This window comes from Schistocerca americana, chromosome X (assembly GCF_021461395.2).
Source record: "Schistocerca americana isolate TAMUIC-IGC-003095 chromosome X, iqSchAmer2.1, whole genome shotgun sequence".
NCBI lineage: Eukaryota > Metazoa > Arthropoda > Insecta > Orthoptera > Acrididae > Schistocerca > Schistocerca americana.
In genome coordinates this window covers 399,361,751-399,380,717 of record NC_060130.1, presented here as the reverse complement: position 1 = coordinate 399,380,717, position 18,967 = coordinate 399,361,751, and positions in this window count along the sequence as shown.

Below are 18,967 nucleotides of genomic sequence, written 5' to 3'. Positions count from 1 at the left end.
ATTAACTTTTTCAACACGATTAGCCTAACGGAATATATTGTTAATTTTTAGGCAGTTAAATTTTCATACACCTCTCTCCAAAGCGCGATGAGGATAACGGGGTTAGATTTGCAATAATTTCTGCACACATCAAAGGATACTTCACGGCATGATCACTTCACTGTCTGTGTGGTAGTTTCATCCTCATAATAGCAGTTATAGGTAAGTATAATCTCAGTGTATGACAATCCCCCTATAAAATATACTAATTCTACACAGGTTTTTGGTTGCCACCTCTAAAGGAGAAATTTAGTTTCAATACTTAAGAATGAGTTTTACTGTTACTTGGACTCAAGATGGATGGAAGGTATGAGATTATCGTGTAGTTCCATGGCTACCATCTTTAAAACTTGCGGTTAGGAATTAATGAAAATGAAATAACTGGCAAAACTGAGAAATTAATCTCAAGACTAATATAATTAATTGAATTACCAATGCGACCAGTAAATTTGAGCGAAACACAATTAGATTTAAAGTTGTCTTTTCCAGCAAAATAAATATTAGTTGAAACATAGAAAATCTTCCATTGTCTTGATATTTGAAAATTTATACAATCTTTTGACCGTTTATCATTACACAAAATTATGAAAAAACAGTGCGAAGGAAATAGGATGATATTTATGATCTTAGGAGAAAAATTTTTAAATAACAGAGTCTATTCCATAATGATGTAAGAAGTTAGGACTGTAATATTCAATACAGTTCTACTTACTTAGAATTAATAGAAGTTCTTGCTGTGTTTGTAGTAGGTGATGTGGTGTTGTAGTAAAAGTTTACAGAATGATACTTGGCTAGGCTCTTCACATCTCCTCCTAAATGGAATAAATTTTGTATGAACACATAGCCGGTGAAAGCTATTGTTCTTGATATAGCATTGGCTGGGAATTCCATCATAGGTTCATGTTGGGTAATATTGCTTTCCAAAACACACCTTTTCTGGATACGACTTCGCAACATGAATGCTGCTGCCACAACACCGTTCACTCTAATTTGGACAGTTTTAGCATTTAGAAATGTGTTAACATAGGCATGACATACACTTACTTCCTCACATACGGACACCCTGCCTGTGACTGTCACCTTTCCTTCCTTTCCTCGCCACTCGTCGCCAAACCCAGCCACACGGAAAGGGGCTGAAGTCCCATAGTGGGTCGCTGCACTTCTTATTAGCTTACTCAAAATTTCCTATTATAGTCATTACAGCTACAATGGAGATTCATTATTATGCTCTTAGTATCTTTAATCCTTTTGCGGCTACAGGCGTTACACGTATGCAAAGCAAATAGAGCGCCCCAGACGTTTACGTGGGTACATTTACGCCTGGAAGGTAGGAATGCCTGACGGCTAAGGGCATTCATGTATTCCTGGGCGCCGGAGCAGGTAAAAGTTCACTATAGATTGGCGACTCGCTCTTGTCCGCGTTTCAGCATTCCTGCAACACTGTCATTATCTGGTCCTCTTGTCGAAAAGCGCTACAGTTTGCACCTGTTCCTGGTCCTTTAAGCTTAGAAGTCGATCTATTAGATTATTTGATTTCCCAAAATAAGGCAGGGCATAATAAGAAGGGCATGGATTATCCTAATGAACTGCCGTATGAGATGCTGCAAAAGGCGATCAGTGCAGCAAACCACGTGCAGTTTCTCATCAACAGTAGCTGCCGCGCGGAACAGCAAACGGCGCTTACTGGCAAATAAATGCAATTTGATTTCTTAATCTGCATAGCACACACGATATGAACACATATAATCTGAAACGAGCTGAACTTTCCTATGGGAAATACATATCAGTTGTTGTTAAATGAGAACACTGCAGCAACAATAACTACCGCGCGTAACACGGAATAAAGAAAGGTAACAGATCAGTGTCTTACCTCCAAATACAGGCCAGGCAGACTCGAAGAGGAGAGATGAGAAACCTGGAAGCTGAGGAGTATCAGTATGGAGGATTTTAAAAGTGGAGTAACCTTATATTACATGTAGAAGTATGAGAAGAAAACCTTTGAACCTTATTTTCTTTGTTTTGCATTTTTTACGTTATCAGAAGCCTTTTCTGAAAGGTATATACGCCAATGCTATGAAATTTTCAGAAACTGTTCACAGCTTGTTGCTGTCACCCTGTAATTGAAAACATACGGGATCTTGCTATTACATTCTGATTTTTAGATAACTCTATGAATAAAAATAGTTAATTTTGGATGTTCTAAATTGAAAGCTCTGTTAATGATACAATTTATGCCATAACTCAATAACTGTAGTTCAGTGGTATTACAATCTTCTCAGGACACTACAACAAAAATTTCAGATCAGTTGCATGATTAGAATTTGAGTTATGGCTTCTTAGAAAAAAGACAATAAAAAATTAAAAATTAAGATTTCTGGAAAATATTAATCCTGCATATTTTATTATGTTTTTCTGTTGAAATACAGCTCTTTTGCTTTGCGCGTGCTGAATTTTCGATTTGTATATTAATAAATACAGGGTTTACAAAAAGGTAAGGCCAAACTTTCAGGAAACATTCCTCACACAAAAATAAAGAAAAAATGTTATGTGGACATGTGTCCGGAAACGCTTAATTTCCGTGTTAGAGCTCATTTTAGTTTCGTCAGTATGTACTGTACTTCCTCGATTCACCGCCAGTTGGCCGAATTGAAGGAGGCTAATGTTGACTTCGGTGCTTGTGTTGACATGCGACTCATTGCTCTACAGTACTAGCATCAAGCACATCAGGACGTAGCATCAGCAGGTCAGTGTTCATCACGAACGTGGTTTTGCAGTCAGTGCAATGTTTACAAATGCGGAATTGGCAGATGCCCATTTGATGTATGGATTAGCACGGGGCAATAGCCGTGGCGCGGTACGTTTGTATCGAGACATATTTCCAGAACGAAGGTGTCCCGACAGGAAGACGTTCGAAGCAATTGATCGGCGTCTTAGGGAGCACGGAACATTCCAGCCTATGACTCGCGACTGGGGAAGACCTAGAACGACGAGGACACCTGCAATGGACGAGGCAATTCTTCGTGCAGTTGTCGATAACCCTAATGTCAGCGTCAGAGAAGTTGCTGCTGTACAAGGTAACGTTGACCACGTCACTGTCTGGAGAGTGCTACGGGAGAACCAGTTGTTTCCGCACCATTTACAGTGTGTGCAGGCACTATTAGCAGCTGACTGGCCTCCACGGCTACACTTCTGCGAATGGTTCAACCATCAATGTGTCAATTCTCATTTCGGTGCAAATGTTCTCTTTACGGATGAGGCTTCATTCCAATGTGATGAAATTGTAAATTTTCACAATCAGCATGTGTGGGCTGATGACAATCCGCACGCAATTGTGCAATCACGTCATCAACACAGATCTTCTGTGAACGTCTGGGCAGGCATTGTTGGCGATGTCTTGATTGGGCCCCATGTTCTTCCACCTACGCTCAATGAAGCACGTTATCATGATTTCATACGGGATACTCTACCTGTGCTGCTAGAACATGTGCCTTTACAAGTACTACACAGCATGGGGTTCATGCACGATGGAGCTCCTGCATATTTCAATCGAAGTGTTCGTACGCTTCTCAACAACAGATTCGGTGACCGATGGATTGGTAGAGGCGGACCAATTCCATGGCCTCCACGCTCTCCTGACCTCAACCCTCTTGACTTTCATTTATGGGGGCATTTGAAAGCTCTTGTCTACGCAACCCCGGTACCAAATGTAGAGACTCAGCGTGCTCGTATAGTGGACGGCTGTGATACAATACGCCATTCTCCAGGGCTGCATCAGAGCATCAAGGATTCCATGTGACGGAGGGTGGATGCCTGTATACTCGCTAACGGAGGACATTTTGAACATTCCCTGTAACAAAGTGTTTGAAGTCACGCTGGTACGTTCTGTTGCTGTGTGTTTCCATTCCATGATTTATATGATTTGAAGAGAAGTAATAAAATGAGTTCTAACATGGAAAGTAAGCGTTTTCGGACACATGTCCACATAACATATTTTCTTTCTTTATGTGTGAGGAATATTTCCTGAAAGTTTGGCCGTACCCTTTTGTAACACCCTGTATAGCTGTAATGTTTTTTTTAAAAATAATTCCTTACATTTTCCATTACATCCTCTCTTAAACGTGTTACACTACCGAAAGGAAATGTAGATTTTAGTCCAAATAATTTCATAATAAGTTATCTAATCTGTGTGATTAACATGATTCCTAGAAAGAATATTATAACTTCACAGAAAACGACTACGAAACTTTGTGCAACTCTGAACGATCAACTTCCAAATGACGCACTTGCTTATATAGTTATTTATGGTGAGAAAAATTAAACTTGTGATGCCAACACAAAATACTTCCTCAAAATTTAAAATTATATAAATTCTTTGATTATATAAATGAATAAAAAGTTATAAAGGTTATAGAAATCTGAACTTCATGTTTGCAATTCATTTTGAAGTATTTGCAGAAGATAGAGGAAATAAAAACTAAAAAATTTATTATGTCTATAGATAATGAAATCCTATTTTATTCATTACATTTTTTCTGAGTACCGTAGGTCTTTTTATGTATTTTATGTTAGCGTTATGAATTTCCAAAATCGGTTAATATATAGCTGAGAAATTAACAGAAAAGTTCCCCCCCCCTCCCCCCCCCTCCGCTGCGAGTTATGCTATCCAACTTACTTCCGCATGTCGTGGGTAGTCATTATAAAGGGCAATCGAAAAATACAAAAATGCAGTCAGAATTCAGTTATCTCTAAAAGTAGGAAAGTTATAACAAAAACCAGTATAGCAGATCAAGTTTACATGTGTTAACTATTGCATATTATATATGCAGAACTGTACAGTTAATCAATTTTTCATGTGTCACACTGAAAATTGGTTAGGAAATCTGTCAACAGATGGCATTGAAGTTTATTCCATTTAAATTAACAGGGCAACGTTCTTGACTTTAAATTTGAATAACTTTTTTCTAATTCTATTTTGAGTATTGTAATTGACATTACATATTATTTTCATTTCATCCTATCAAATAAAATACAGAAATATGAAGAAAATAATTTATTTACATCCAAAATAAATACACAAAAGTGACTAAGTTTGAACAAAATGGTTCAAATGGCTCTGAGCACTATGGGACTCAACTTCTAAGGTCATTAGTCCCCTAGAACTTAGAACTAGTTAAACCTAACTAACCTAAGGACATCACAAACATCCATGCCCGAGGCAGGATTCGAACCTGCGACCGTAGCGGTCTTGCGGTTCCAGACTGCAGCTTCTTTAACCGCACGGCCACTTCGGCCGGCGTTTCAACAAACATCGTCTTTCGAATACCAAGTATATATACAAACTGCCAACAACTACCTATGCTCCCAATTGCCAGAGGCAGGGGTGGGGTTGCCAACCAAGCAATGGGATCATTGGACATCGAAATGCCGCTGAAGAAGCTCAGTCCTCTAAATTACAGTTGTTGGGTGACAGATGCAGAAGAAGAGCAGCTATTAGGATGTCGCTGAAAGAGACTTGGAAGAAAACCCAGAGGATGAGAAGATGAGGGAAAGAGGAGTTGAAAAATTCCCTTCGGGGTGTTTCCTTAATAAGGCGCCAAAGGTTTTTGGACTTTCTAGTAATGAATTTAGTTATTCAGTTATCTTTTTATGCTCACCACAATTCACTTTATTTATTTTCTTACATTCAGCTTTTCATCTTCATCATCATTTACTGCATTTAGAGGCCTAAAGATGGATAAAAACCGGAATATGAAAAGAATAGAACAAAACTGCACTTTATAAAAATTTGCAAAGGTACTCATCACAAAAGATAAACGCGCCACACACTCTCAGTATTTGAGACATTTATTTTCATAAAAAGATTAATATTATTTTCTTACATTCACCTGTTGTATGAGTAAAATAATTAATTTATAATAAGTGAACGTGGTATGAAAAAGTACTCATTTTTATTATTTTTTCTAAATGATTTAACATAAAATAGACTTTTTTATATGAAAATGCGTGATTTTAAACTAGAATTTGGAGTTTAGTAGATAGATTCTATTATAGGTAAGATAGGTAACCTGACTGAGTCCTAGCGCGAGTCAGGACTCAGCCAGGTGAGGTAGAACCTACACATCCATCTACTGGACCGAACTCGATTTCACTCTGAAGAGATCACTTCCCTATCTGTCGGTCGTTACGAATATTGTCTGCTTGGCAACTTCAGTTGTGTTTTACATTGGAATGACCAACACTCACACTTCAACCTTTGCCAAGAAATATGCTTTGTCGTCCGCAACCATATCAGACGGGCCACTCTGCGAGTCGTCTCCCGTGGTCTCGTCGATGCTTTTTTTCCAATCAAGGTGGCCACCGTGTACGTTAACGTCAGCTCTGGTCTTATCACGTATTTCTGGTGGAAAACAGAAAATGGTTCGAATGGCTGTGAGCATTATAGGACTTAACATCTGAGGTCATCAGTCCACTAGACTTAGAACTACTAAAACCTAACTAGCCTAAGGACGTCACACACATCCATGCCGGAATCAGGATTCGAACCTGCGACCGTAGCAGCAGAGCCGTTCCGGACTGAAGCGCCTAGAGCCGCTCGGCCACAACGTCCGACTGGAAAACAGAATCCACGAAATTTCGTGCTCGGTTGGTGAGTGCATGTAGTGTAATTGACGCACTCTGTGAGCGCAGCCTGTGCGGTTGATACTGTAATTATAAAAGATGTATAGATACACTTCGTGATTTCGCGTGTGTTTAACAGTTGTTACTCCGCTGCCCGGTCTTGGCCCGCAGCGTCGGTCTACATAGACTACATTTTAAAAAAATAGAAGTGATATTTCTCCCAACACCTTACACTCTGCAGAATTTGGAACGCCCGCCTTGTGCCTCTCTGATTGCTCTGTCTGCATATCGATGTGAAAGCTTGGATACTGGATACTGGAACAAACTACTTGGTCTCTCCTGGCGGCAGCCACCGATAGTCGTTGTAGCGACAGCGGATAACCAATAATAGTAATCACGGTTACCTCAGAAGGAAAACAGAATGTCAGCACACCGAGCGTCAGAAAAACAGGAGCTATAAAACTAAGTACCTCTGTTGAAATGGCATCGTCGGTAACTCCATTAGTTGCATTAATTGCGGAAAAGATCGCCGTAGCTTAACGTAGTTATGGAGCTTCGAAACGAACAGAGGCATAAAAGAACCTTAACAGCTATACCAGAAACAGTGAAAAAGAAAATATGGGCGCTCGTCATCACTCAAGCACAATTAGAAGGGCTAAATAAGGAGTTAAGTAAAGAAAATGAGCCTTTACATAAAGAATTGACTAACGCTAGTACACCAGATGCGTTGGAACGAATTCACTTTCTGGAATCAGAAATAACAGACCTCCAACTTGAAAATCAAAGACTAAGAACAGAAAGTAAGTCAACTCCACTGTCTTTTGCGGCAGTTGCGGCAGCTGGCTGAGCTTCAAAACCTAGGAGCAAAGTAGAAGAACCCAAACCAAAACAGTCGGCTGCTCTCTTCTTCAAATCGGAAAACAATCAAGACGCCGAGGCCGTACGGGAAACAATAACTAAAACAGTCAGTCGCAGATAAGAAAAAGTAAAAAAAAAAAGCAATCAGAGCCATAACAAACACAGTCATCTTAGAAACGGAAACACAAGCAGATAAAAGGAAAATAATAGAAAAGACAGCCCAACTAAAGATATTACATGTGAAGAGCCGAGGTAATTACGACTTCTCCTTGCAGTGCATCAGGTCGCAACTACTGCAATTGTTCAGGACTTTCGGGAGGAACTATATGAGATAAACTTCAGCAAACACTTCTCTAACGAAGAGTTCTATGAGGAAGTTAAAATAAAGTTCAAAATATGTCCAAATGTTACATGAACAGTTAACAACGTCCTGGACGTCAATTCAAGGTTTAGTTTACCGTTTCTGCTAAGAGAAAGAGTTGAAATTCAGTTCGTGTCCTTATACATGAAAAATTTAGTGAGCTGTTCAGAAATGTTTCAGTTTCTGGCGCCTAGGTCATCTGCCGAAACGTTACGATAAAAAACCAGTGTGTTGAAAATTTGTGAAGCCGGACCACAAGCAGTCAGAATGCCGAGAGGAATCCACAGTTGGATGTATACAATACAAATATAGAAACAGGATATGTGATAAGACAGGGTGACCTACCTACAAGCAGTTGTACGAGAGACAAAGAGAGAGTACCAAATACGACATTACAGACTACTTTCACTAACACGAAGCACAACTGCAACGGTCAGACACTAATGCGCAAACGTAGGTCTCCATCAACTAAAACGAGAGATTAGCGGCGTAGAGTCGCCTGGCGACAACTTGTGGGTATAACACAATTAACAAATTCAGAAACGAACAGTCTTACATCGCTGCAAACGTGTGACATAATACAGCAAAGATATTTTAACATCACTGATTCCGTAGACGACATGTGTGTGCAGGGAGACATTGACTACCATGAAGGAAGGCAGATAAAACTCGAAATGATCCAGTGGGCAATCTTCCAGACCGAACTTCTGCTACGAGTGAAAGACGTGGTAGAGGTCTTTGCTTTCAGTGTAGAGGGTGACGTAACAAACCAAGCAGAAAACAAACACAAAAGGATGTCCTAGGTCAGCTCGGTGATACCGACACATATTCATCTCACAACACCGAGAACCAAGGAAAATATACATATTAACACGCCGGTACAAGAAACACAAAAAATACAACACCTGCTAACAGTTTGCTAGATCAAAAAACATAATTAAAATTACATTCTGTAATAATTTTGTTATGATGTATATTCTTTGGACTTTGTGATAAAGTTTTCTCTTCTGCTGTACGATCCTAGCACCCAATAGTTTCCAGACGTCATATATGTTTACATGTGATGTGTTACGACAGTGAAAGGAACCTATGACCACTGGAGATACTCTATTTTGTTTATTTTATTTTTAACGTTAGATATACTTCTAATTTTTTTGTCAAAAGAAACGACGAAACCATGTTGTGAAACAGTGTTTTGTTTCTCTACTAGACAGTGCCACAAGTTACTCGAAAAAGTTGTTACAAAACGCACACACAAATGTAAATCCACCTGATGATGGACGTTTCAACCTTTGAAACGCGTCATCGAGATACATAAACAGTGACTGGTAACAGTAGACTTGTTTCATTTAAACACCCAGTTGCCAAATAACCTCGCGATAGACAAACAGTATTCTAAAAACAGAGATATTGGTAGTCCCATGCTAAATACAAACAATCTACCTAATTATACAGTTAAAAATACTTTATTATCATAGTACCTGTGTACACTAACAATACGGAAAGCGACATGTCACGATGTTTCACAGGACACACACAGAAACCCCAAACAACACAATAACAACGTAATAACAGAATGAAATTCTCACTCTTTAGGGGAGTATCCATTGATATGAAACTTCCTGGCAGATTAAAACTTCGTGCCGGACCGAGACTCGAACTTAGGACTTTTGCCTTTCAAGAGCAAGTGTTGTACCATCTGCGATAACCAAGGACGACTCCCGACCCCTCCTCACAGCTTCAAATTCTACCAGTACGTAATTGATTATGATAATCTTTAGATTATGCCTAAGTAGGTTAGGAAGTAGGGAACTTTGACAGACTGTACGGCATCTAGTGATGCGCCTCAAATACCCGGAAGGGGAAAAATATGTTTCCCTACAACAGAGCAGACACACAGACTGATACTTAGAACAGAGCTCCTGCCAACCCACCTTCGTGAGCTCTGCAGTTTTGTTAGGACAGGCTTGCGCACGAAGGGCGCATGGGCGCTTTTATTACGACCCCAAAGAGACGACAACTAAGTGCTATGCCTCTACTGGATACCGCCCGTTGTGAAGATCTTACAGCCGCGCGTGATTATCCGAGCGGTCTGAGGCGCTGAGTCATGGACTGTGTGGCTGATCCCGGCGGAGGTTCGAGTCCTCCCTCGGGCATGGGTGTGTGTGTTTCTCCTTTGGATAATTTAGGTTAAGTAGTGTGTAAGCTTAGGGACTGATGACTTTAGCAGTAAGTCCCATAAGATTTCACACACATTTGAACAACATTTGAAGATCTTACACTTAAACAGCAATAGCAGTATTTTAGTTGGAGTGGAACTGGATAGACATCTAAACGAAGTCTCGAAGAGCTATATAAGCGTGGCGGAATACTTCCAGGTCTTCCCATCATCTCATGACAATTTTCGGGACTCAAAATGCCGAGGCTGAAATTGTAATAGCGAACATAAATTACGCAGTCACAATAATAACACAGCTTTGTTCTGAACATAGGATGGTGCATGGCAAGCAGGTACACAAAAGGTTATCAAGACGATAACAAAAGGGTGCCCACAAAGCTCAATCTGATGACCAATTTTCTGGCATATTGCCACAGAACCGCTTCTAAACAATCTCCTTGAAGATGATATGGTGAGGTGTATAGTAGCCTATGCTGACGACTTGGAAAACTGGAAACTGGAGAGTGGAACTCGAAAGCAAGGCTACACAATTCCTTACAGAAATAAGTGACTGGTGCAGCCATAACATGCTCACAACTGCGGCAAACAAGATAGTATATTTACCTATCAAAGGGGCGTTGCAGTGAAATCCCACCATTAGGCTGAACCACACTAGCATTCAGAGGAGAATAACAAGAGAGACCTAGTGATACACCTCGACGAACGACTGACATTCAACGAGCACATAAGATAAACAACACAACAAGCGACAAGACTAATCCATAAACTCGCCACGCTTAACTTAACTCACTACAGACTACCACTGCAGACTCTGCGAATGTATCATACAGCCCTCCTTCAATCTATAATGTGTTTCCCAAAAAGAGCATGTCCACCTCGACTGTCACTCACGACCCAAAAAACCATTGTGAGGCTTTGACAAAGAAGTGTGTTGCTCAGAATGTCAGTGGCATTAGGCACCATGTCCGTGGAAGCCGTATGCATTGTATGTGCAGTATACCCTATTGACATGACCATTAGACACAGAGCAGCAGCATACTGGCCCAAGAAGAGAGACGCCAATTAGGTCTTTGGAAGGCTGAGACAGGGCAAAAAGAATGGGAAACATCTGACAAGGGCCGTCGGGTTTTTTCATTCTTACCTAATATCCGGGAACGATTGAGGTTCAGACACACTGAGTCGCGGTATGGTACATTTCCGGACAAGCCATGGCACTTGCCCTACACACCAGCACCGCTTTAGCCTTAGCCAAAGTGATATGTGAGAATGTGGGCAACATGGATTCCCCGAACACATAACATTACTAAATGGCACACACACACACACACACACACACACACATACACATACACACACACACACACACACACATACACACACACACACACACACACACACACACACAAGCGCGTAAAGCCAACGTCAGAGATCGAAGACGCAGGACGAGCTTTACCGCCCCTTAACCTTACTCACTGCCGACTAAAGGATATTTACATGTTTAAACTTATCACTGATGAAATATCAAGAGCGCTATTTTACAAGCAGCAACGACCATACACAAGAGCACAACATGAAAAATACCCTGCACCACAACATGATGCATGCGACAACAGAGATTCAAACACTGACATGGGAACCGATGAAATATAGACACAGGTTATTATATAAACCCTCAAATATCACTATATATAGGAATTCACACACACATTCCACACACACAACACACATTCCACTTGACCGCCCCGTAAGCCGGAGGGGAGCCTCGGGAGGTGACGTCGAGCCTCGTCTCTCCAAAGGGCGCCTTTTATGTATGTTGTGCGCTCGCGTTTCGGTATTTACGTATTATTCTACTGCATACGTACGTCTATATTCAATTTTATAAATTTCGCATGTTTTAAAGTTTGCATCTTATACATTCTACACCTTACACATTTACATGTTTGAAAATAATGATCCAAGGAACTAAATAATTACTTGTTTTACTTTTACAAACAGGAAACTTATAAAATTCCTTGTATGTATTACTTGTAGTATTGATGCAGTCGTGTGATCTGCTACTATGCCGTATATATATATATATATATATATATATATATATATACTGCATACTACAAGTATTACGTACAAGGAATTTGGAAAAAAGTTGATAACAGAAATAAAACAACGAAATTTCCTGTTTGTAAAAGTAAAACAAGTAATTATTTAGTTCCTTGGATCATTATTTTCAAACATGTAAATGTGTAATTTGTGAAATGTATAAGATGAAAATTTTAAAACATGCAAACTTTATAAAATTGTTTATAGACTTACGTATGCAGTATAATAATACGTAAATACAGAAACACAAACGCACAACATAGATAAGAAGTGCTCTTTGGGGAGACGAGGCTCGAAGTCACCTCCCGAGGCTCCCCTCGCGCTTACGTGGCGGTCAAGTGGAATGCGTATGTGAATTCCTAAGGGAACAAACTACTTAGGTCATCGGTCCCTAAACTTACACACTACATAAACTAACTTATGCTAAGAGCATCACAAACACCCATACCCGGGCTAGGACTCGAAATTTAGGCGGAAGGGGCCGCGTAATCCGTGACATGGCGCCTCAAACCGCGCCGCCACTTCCGCGTGGCGGGTCAATTAGAGGAAGCAATTGTAGTAACAAATAGTGCTCTCGTACCTCATACACAAATCACGAAGAGTTAATATCACGACACTCATACATATAGTAGTAACTACAGTGCAATAGAATATACCAATTCAGATGACTAAGTAAAGGGACGTCTTTTGTTGTCTAAATAGTCTATCTTTTCGTGTATTATTTTCTTCTTAAGAATATAGTAACATTTTTTTCCCCCTTCTTTACCTAAATTGTACTTTGTATATTTTGTGTGTTTTTTGTTTTGTTTTTCATTTTCAATTAACAATTTAGTCATATAAGAAACATGTAAAGTACTAAAATTCTGAAAATTGTCTATTTTGTTGTAGCTAACGATCCTCTATAGTTACCAAGTTGGTGGGTAACTCCGTTATGTTAATCAATAAAATAAAAATACAATAAATATCCAAGATGCAGAATGTTGTCCCTTGGAATTCTTGGACCACTGTGCATATGTCAGTACCATCCTCCTCCCACGGCAGGCTGTGTGACGCTGTCGTGTGCCGTGGAAATTAAACATCACACACCGTACCAATCCTGTCAGCAGCGTGTAGCGGAGGTTTGTATAGCTTGTGAAAGCCAGCGTCCGGCATACATGACGACGATGGCTTAGCGCCTGGAATGTGCCAATACTGCAATATAGCAAGACTTGATGCTGTTTGGCACGGAAATGTCTGCATGGAAACTCCATACAACAGACTTATACTTCGCCGTCCTTCGTGACCTTGATATGCAACCACCCTCTCCGGCTGTTTAGATGGATCGCAACAGGATCAAAGCTCACATAATTGCGCTGACCAGTCGCAGGCGGATTGCAGGGTGTGTTCGTGACAACTAGCCGTCAATATATGGCGTGGCAGGAAGACACCTCAATCCACCACATTGAAGGAGACACCGTCGGCAACAACTGGTATAGGAGCTCGTCATTCGTGGGAGGCATCGGGCCACCAACCAGGCAGATATAGTGGCTAGCTTTGTGGAACACTTTCGCCACACCTATTGAAAGCATTATCATCCCAATTCACAAGCCATCGCAGGGGAATACAGTTGCCCATTACCGCCCCCTAATCTTACTCATTGCTAACTACAAGATATTTGCACGTGTTTTGGCGATACGATGCCGTCGGATCCTTCCCGCTATACTATCCACAGAACAAACGACGTCGGGTGCATCTGCCAGTGCCCAGACGGCCACTGGTGAATGTCGACATATGATTGCTCTAGCAGCTACGTGCAGTCTCCGTGCAGCTTTAGTGGTCGTCGATTCTGACACAGCTTTTGATCTTGTTTACCTCTTCCCTGTCGTGGGTGGGCTTCCCAGCCCCATTCACTGGTACCCTACGACGTCTCTACGCTAACGTCCACTTTCTTGTCCAGGTTAACGGTCGTATCGCCGGACCGATACCGATCTGCCGTTTCTTACGTCAGGGATGCCAGCTATCGATGCTCCTCTACACTCTCGCCGTGGAGCCGCTTATTGCTAGTCTCGTGACGCACTTGTGAGGATTCGCCTTGCAGTAATACACGTTCCGCTGTCGTACCTATGCAGACGACCTGTGGCTACTAGTACGGTCACGGCAAGGGACCACAAGCGTACTTCATCTGATTCTATATAAGGGAGTGGCAGGGAGTGCTATGAGTGTTGCCAAATCCACGGTGATGCCAGTTGGCCGAGGACTCACTCGAGAAGAGCTTCCGAATCCTTGGCTTCGTCTTTACGTTCACCGTCCGTCACACCGCAGTAGTCAACCTCCGGCGTGTCTTCCAAGTCACCCGCATGACCGCTCGACGACATCGCCTCCGTTGCGTTGATGGTTTGCAACGTGTGATATATCTGGACGCACATGTAGTTTCCAAACTGGTGCACGTAGCACAGGACCTTCCGATGTCGTCAGCGATTGGTCACAGCTTTCAGGCCACGTGGGCTACTTCCTGACGGCACAAATGATACAGTCACCCTCCTCCGGAAGGCTGGGGACTTGGGCTCATCAGTGCCATGTGTCGTGCAGCGGCCTTATATCTGAACACCATGAACTCACAGGGAACTCACTCACTCGCCAACTCTAGGACATTTTCATGCCGGCCTCCATCTCGCCGCTGGTGTTAGTAGGAGATTTTGCGCCTCTATTTGTGCACCTGTCTATCGTTCTGTGGACCCTAGCTCTGTCTGAGGTGGCGTCCCATGTACGCGACCCCCTCCTGGAAAGGATTTCTGCATTCAGTTACTGTGTGGCGTGCCCTGCAACAAGGTTGAGATCAAGTATCCATTAACGAAGTGGACGGCAGTGTGGCGAAACCTTCATCAGATGTACCTCCCAACGTCCGTCCGAGTGACATGGCATCACGTCGCCTGTGGAAAATTTAGCACTAAACAGCGTTTGCATACCATTGTTGTAATGGACAGTCCTTTATGCTCCAACTATCACTCTGTGGACGATGGCGTCCATCGCTTGACCTGCGCCGGTGTTCGCATAGTGTGGACACTGAGGCAGCACGTGGTCGGTCACTTGTTTCCTCTGCGTGTATCCATCCGCGGTTGAACCGTATGCTTCAGAGGACGTGCGTTTCCCTGCAGCCAACACACATGTGATAGTCTGTGTCAAAGTATGGACAGTCGCCCAGCTTTATGGAATCGGGGACAAATCGCGACTCGGTCTTTGGACCCTCCTACAGAATCAGAACGTGGTGATCGAAAGACGTCCACGAAACCGCACCTATTTGACCAATTACCTCCCTTGGGTTTTGCGCGAACCCCGCTCAGCTGGAATGTGCCTGGCATGGGTGGCTTGACTGCTGTCGAGGAGCACTACTAACACTTCCCCCGGCGGGCGCAGCGCCTGTTACCGCACTATCCTTGTTTTCCATTCCCGTCTTCCCTACCTACCACTGGTGCGTCACACAATGTAATTTCATGGTTAAAACAAAGTACCTGCTTCCTTGACTGTCCCTTCTTGTCGACTTCCAGTTGGTCGGTGATGTTGGGAACGCCGTGGCCAGGCCTCGTGTGGTCTGCCGCTGCCCACTCCTTAGATTAGATTAGTACTTGTTCCATAGAGCACGAATACGACACTTCGTAATGATGTGGAACGTGTCAGGCTAATAAAAGGTGTCTATACAAGATATTACATTACACAAAATATTACATGACAGTTAATATTTTTTTTTACCCACTTATTATATCCAAAAATTCATCTAATGAGTAGAAGGAGTTGCCAATAAGAAATTCTTTTAATTTCCTTCTAAATGCTATATGGCTATCTGTCAAACTTTTGATGGTATTAGGTAAGTGCAAAGACTTTCGTGGAAGCATAATTTACCCCCTTCTAAGCCAAAGTTAGATTTAACCTTGATTAGTGAAGATCATCCTTTCTCCTAGTGTTGTAGCCATGTACACTGCTATTACCTTTGAATTCGTTCCCGCCTAGTCATCGAGCTGGAGGTGACAAACACATACTCATATCCTATCATCCATACCTTCCGTCTGCTTAAGAGAAGCAGTAAGTTTTCCCCACTTTTTCCTGAAATTATGTTGATTTGATGACTATTTGATTACAAATAAATTTTATATTACCTTCTCGTGTTCCAAAAAAATAAAATAAGTAAGCAAATAAAGCGTTTGGTTTCATAAAATGGAGGACACTGGATCAAATGTCACTGCCGCTACTCTATTGTCTTCCCTTCGTTCTCACATAATTATAATAACAGTTTTATTATGACTGTGCAAATTATCAGTATGCAGGGAATTGTTAACAAATCTACACCTTGAAAATTCAGGTTCTTCTGTAACACTCTGGTCGGGTTCGATTCCCGGTGGGGTCAGGGATTTTCTCTGCCTCGTGATGACTGGGTGTTGTGTGATGTCCTTAGGTTAGTTAGGTTTAAGTAGTTCTAAGTTCTAGGGGACTGATGACCATAGATGTTAAGTCCCATAGTGCTCAGAGCCATTTTTTTTAACATTCTGGAATTAGTTTAGCATTATAACTGATACGTCGTGGTATGGGAAAACTTAACCAAAGCGTAAGGTAAGCAGAGCTCAAAGGCTGCAGGGAGTGAAAGCGTAGACCCAAATGAGGTTACAGTTTCAAACACAATTTAATTTTATTAAACATTAAAAAACACTTGTTCACTGGTACAAATTTTGTATATATATCACAAAACACAATAAAAAGTTTTAACTCCAGGCCCGAAGGGCCGCTGAACATTCACAACTGTAATGTCAGAATGACAACTTTAAAATTCAACATAAGGGGATAATCACGGTCTGAAGGACCCAACACTTTTGATTAATTATTGACCAATACAATAAGTTACTGAAAGGAATGATTTTAATCATTCGGCCACAAGGGCCAATCAAATATAACCACATATGCTGTTTTGATAATGCTACAAGAATGCAAAACCAACAGTTAATTCACTTCGTCCAAAGGAGCAGTAAAGACCAAAAGACAAATTCATATACCAAAGGTTTTTTTAAATGAAACAAGCTAACAAGATAAAATTAATGACCAAAAAGGGGTAGTGACGTCACCACTCGGCCTGAAGGGCCTGAATATCAGTAGTAATAAATATCTGGGAATGGTTGAAGTTAGTGAGTTAGCACTTAAAACCAGCCCGTGTTCCTCACCACTAGGAAAAATTGACAATCAGCTGTGCTAGGACTGTCTGCTTTAGCTATACGGCACAGGCCAGCAGAACAACTAGAAACTTCACCAACGTGGCGAATCGTCCACATAGGGCATGACAGCAACTCTCTATAACACATAAAATAAAAATTACTAAACATTGCAACACATGGTTCAAAATATAACGCCTATCTAGGCAGGAACTGTTAACGACGCCCACTGGCCTTCGTAAATCTTCGACTTAGTAAATGTGACGGCCAGTACTAAATAATAATAATAATAATGATAATACCACTCAACAAATTGTAAAATACAAGATAGTTATTGCACTTGGGTCAGAATAAAATTTCAACCACAGATAATGTTTTAGGTTCAGTTATTAAGGCACAGAGAGTTAACACTGTTTTCTAATTATAGTTACACTTGACAGTATAACAGCAGATCATTGAATCGGGATTTCGGGCACGCGTGAGCCTACTAAAATTGCGAAACACATTGGCACACGACCTTAGAGCAAAACACACCCGACGACACGGGCAAATATTGAGTGAGACACATCAAGTCAAGACATTCTCACCGTTAGTCCAGAAGGCAGACAATCATTCGGCGACAGGTTGCACCCAGCACCAACTCGAGTTCTGTCAATCGCTCCAGTTCCGCCATAGCAACGCGGACACGCCGCGTCAACAGTTGCCACGCCGAGCTTCCTTATCACACAGCCCGTCCAGAACGACTGCCGCCGTCCTCCGAGTACACACGCTCGTAGCAATCACGTGCGTTCACAGGAAGTTATACCACCTTTCCCGCAACATTGCGCTGCCACACAACCGGAAACTAAACTCCCCGTCTCACTCCGGTAGCAGCACTCGATACTCTCGTCGTCAGCAGGTCTCTCCCCAGAACGCAGGGCCCTCTGAAATTTAAAAGCAAACGGACCAATCTCGGCCGAGCAAAGCCAAGGCTCCGGAAGACGACACACCATACCTAGGCAAAGATGAAGATGATACGGTTCAGTCTCCCCCCCTTAAAGGCGGAACTGGGGGTGGAAAACCTGCGTTTGCCTCATGACATTCTGAACGGTGTTCAACCGTACTCAATTTGAGCTGACTCAGGTATGCCCTCACCCTTCTTTTAGTTTTAAGGTGCTGCAGTAGGAGGTTCACCGGTGAGAGTCTCTTAATAACCTTATATGGACCCACAAATCTAGGCAGCAACTTCCCGGTGACACCTTGACTGGCCTAACTGACCCCAAAAATTCTTGATGTACACCTCCTGCCCCACCAGGACCTGCGCGGGTTGCCTACCCTTATTGTAACGCAGCTGCTCCCGGCGACGTACCAGCCTGATGTTTCTGCTTGCTGCCTCCCAGTTGACTAATTTCCTCCAGGTTGACCTGCTCTGGGAGCAGATCATTAAGCGACCGCAAATTGGACAAAGGAGAATTCAACGGGAAGGAAAACATTAATTTAGCAGGAGAAAATTTATGCGCTTCGTGAGCGGTATTAAAAGCAAAAGATAACCAGTGGAGAGACAAATCCCACCGCCGTTGTGGCCCAGAATGGTGCGCGATGAGCGCGGACTTTAAATTCCTATTGATTCTTTCAGCGAAGGACGGTTGGGGATAATAAGATGTA